This window comes from Sciurus carolinensis, chromosome 1, assembly GCF_902686445.1.
Source record: "Sciurus carolinensis chromosome 1, mSciCar1.2, whole genome shotgun sequence".
In the NCBI taxonomy this organism is placed as follows: Eukaryota; Metazoa; Chordata; class Mammalia; order Rodentia; family Sciuridae; genus Sciurus; species Sciurus carolinensis.
In genome coordinates, this window is record NC_062213.1 from 85,327,389 (window position 1) to 85,331,015 (window position 3,627).

Sequence of the window (3,627 nt, forward strand, 5' to 3'; positions counted from 1 at the left end):
ACTTCTCCTCACTTGTTCCTTCCTCTGCAGCTAGTCAGGTGCATGATCTATCAGTGGGTTTTGTTCCCTGGCTTTGCCCCCATACCCATGCTGGTCCCAATGACATCCCCCTTAAGCCAGTTTTGGTGCATTCTACAGCCTCTTTGGGACACCACTGTAATTTATTCTCACCTCTTTTTTAACTTGTACATTTTAATGAAATTATTATTTTCCACATTGCTTCTCTACTAAATTAGCGACTTAATGAAAGATAAATTAAGTTATTGTCCTTTTTTTTACTTCAGAGTCTGGCAAGGTGTCCAGATCACATTAGCAAATAAATAAATATTTGTAGATTTATTTGAAAGAAAGAAGGGTAAGTGAGAAAAAGAAAGAAAAAAATAGCTAATTTCTTTATTGACTAGTACAAAGGTAAGAGAGACAGAAATGCATGGGTTTGAATTCCTGCTTTAATATATATTAGCTATGAAACAAATAACAGAACCTCCCTTAAAACTTTGTTTCCCAAGTTTTGTAGATATAAAAACACCTCTTTTTTTGCTAGGTTATGGAAAGAATTAGATATATACAGTAATTTACACTTGTGATTTACACAAGATAAAATGTATTGTTATACTTCCATTGCTATTTTAAATTTGGTTCTTCATGCAAACACTATATTTATTTCTCTGGAGACCCATGTCCTGGATGATGTATAATCAACTGTCCTTACAGTTCTTTAGGAAGAATACTAGAGAAACTTCTTTATACCAGTTATCAATAAAATATGTGTCAAATGCTTTTGTACCATCACAAAAGATTCCAATTGTTCAAGTAAATGGCATTGGGAAAGGAAAAATTAGAATGACAGGCAAATGAAGACATCCAAATCTATAAGCCTTTCCCAGAAAGACACTACCTGAAGATAAGAATTGAGGACTTTTGGAAATCATTCAATATAACCCAAGACACTAGAAAACTACCACTCACAGTATCATGCACCAGTTTTCTATTAGAATCCTCCTAACCAAAGTCATAATTCTATCTGCATAAATAGATCATGCATTCAGAGAACATAGTACTGGAGTCAGCATGTAATGATGAACCAGACACCTGTCCCTCCACATCAAGGCCCTGGACAACCCCAGGGCATGAAGGATCCACAAACACTGCCCAACTGAGTATGTATTATCTTGGAACATCAAGATGTTCTTCCTACATTCTTATAAAATGAAAGCAAAGTATTCTTTTCCGGGGAACCACTGTCTAATAAGACATGTGACTACTCATGATATACTTTGTCATTTATGTGAATCCATGAGTCTCATCATTTCTTTACAACTGAAGTTCCCATTTGGCAACTGACAAGTGGGAGTAAAATACTCTTAAGTAAGGAATGTACTTGAAGTGCATCAATGCTAGTAATTATACATTTGATGCAAACATAGGCACAAATCTTTCCAGGCTTGATTTATTGTTTGTTTTTCCACCTGTGAGAGACCAGTGATTACAGGGAAAGTCCTGATATATTGTAAATACCCAGATAGGCAACTACCACAAATCTGGTGCAAAATGTTCTGCAAAGGACAGATGTGATGTTGAATCCTTGCTGTGGTAGCTGCTTTGGCAGTTTTCAAATCAAATGACTGAAAAAGTGTGTCTCACAAAAGCTAAAAGGTCTATTTAAATTACTATAAGAATCGTGAGGGGTGGGGGGGGAGGGAAAAAATAACAGAATGAATCAAACAACATTACCCTATGTAAATTTATGATTACACAAATGGTATGCCTTTACGCCATGTACAAACAGAGAAACATCATGTATCCCATTTGTTTACAATAAAAAAAAAAAAAAAGAATCGTGAGAGCAACTTTCAATCATGGGACACGGATATTGCAATGTTGGTGTGGCAATTTTGCAAAATGCATAAGCCCATTTTTGAAGCATAAATATTTCTGGAATGATGATAAACCAAATGAAATACTATTTTCTAAGGACTTTACAATTGATAATTTTGTCCAATTGACAACTACTGGCTGCATACATTGCTGATAATGATGGTTTGCTCAATGAACAGCACTTGAATTGGAGAAATACTATTTTTCATTGGGTATTTCATAAAGTCATATTTTTTTTTTGTTCAGCATCCAAATGAATATTACTTTCTGAATTGGTTTTCAAATTAAAGCTACAAAGCCACATTTGGGTGAGAAAGAGAAACTGAGGAAAATGAATAGACAGAAAAAAAGAGAGCAAACTGATAGATTATGGAGAAATGAAGGGCAGAGCCCCAGAGCAAAGGAATCCCCATCAGAGATCTTGGTGTAGCAGTACTATGGGTATCCCTGAACAAGGACACCAGTTGAGCAAAAGATCCTGACAGGAGAGTAAATTCAAGGGCACCACCTGGCAAAGATAATAGCAGCATGCTAAAATTGTAATCAAAGAGACAGGATTCAGGAAGGGAAGCATGGGTCAATTAGGAGGTAGGAAGGTCATTAGGAAAATTTTTAACCCGTGACACTCATGGAAGACTGGTTCTTATGCATTTCCTTGGATTAAAGCTCAGCTGTATAGAAAGAACCAAGAATAAGACATCCAAATTCTACCTGTAATCTGCGATTTGCTTTGGACATTAAAACCCAATGTCACTAAATTGCCAATTATCCACATTGATAGTCAAGGGAAAAAAAAAAAGGATGAATAAAGTGCTTACTTCTAGTAGTTAAAACTTAATTTGAAGTGAGGCAGAAACCACTTACATGGACAAACAAATGGCACTGCTAAGCTTCAAGCTAAGGTCTGTCCATGACAATGCCCTTTGTTAGTGTCCAGGATCGGACTATGAAGACTGCGTAAGAAGACAATTTATTATAAGCATGACTTAGAGCCCCAGTGTTGAAATGTGTGTGTTGAGTGCAGACAGGCAGCCTATTCTCATTAATTATAACAGTTGTGTTCTGTAAAGTCACCATAAACACTGAATTAGTGAATACTGAGTTACTGCTTCTATTAAAAACACAAGGTTAGGATCTGCTGAGTCTCAGATCATATTTTCATTTACTAATCAGTCTATACTGCATTTTATGTGTATTTCTTTAAAGATACTCTATTTAATATGTACTGTTGATTAAGTCATGCCTGAATAAAGCTTACCTAGGACACATATATTCTCTAGAGAACACATCACAGTCTTCTTGCATTTAGAGTACTAGAAAGCACTTCAGCATTACATTTAGGGGAGCATTTTAAACATTGAAATAACCTAGAAAAAACACAAGAATGAGAAATAAATAACAGAAAGGACACTTTTTTACAGTATGGTAGATGAAAAAGGCAGTCAGAGCAGCATCATTGGACCTTGTATTAGTCTGTTTTGGTTACAATAATGAAATACCTGAGACAGTATAACTTTATAATGAAGACAAGTTTATTTGTCTCACAGTTCTGGAGGTTCCAGGACAGGGAACCACCATCATTTCAGCTGTGGTAAAAACCCTCTTGGTTTTATTGCATCATGAACAGAAGAAAAGATTACATTGCCAAATAGAAAGCTAAAGAGAGACTGGAGTCCCATTAGCTCGATGTGCTCAGTAATTTTACTTTTTTCAATTTATATCAAAGTACCAAAATATATCATTATAAGA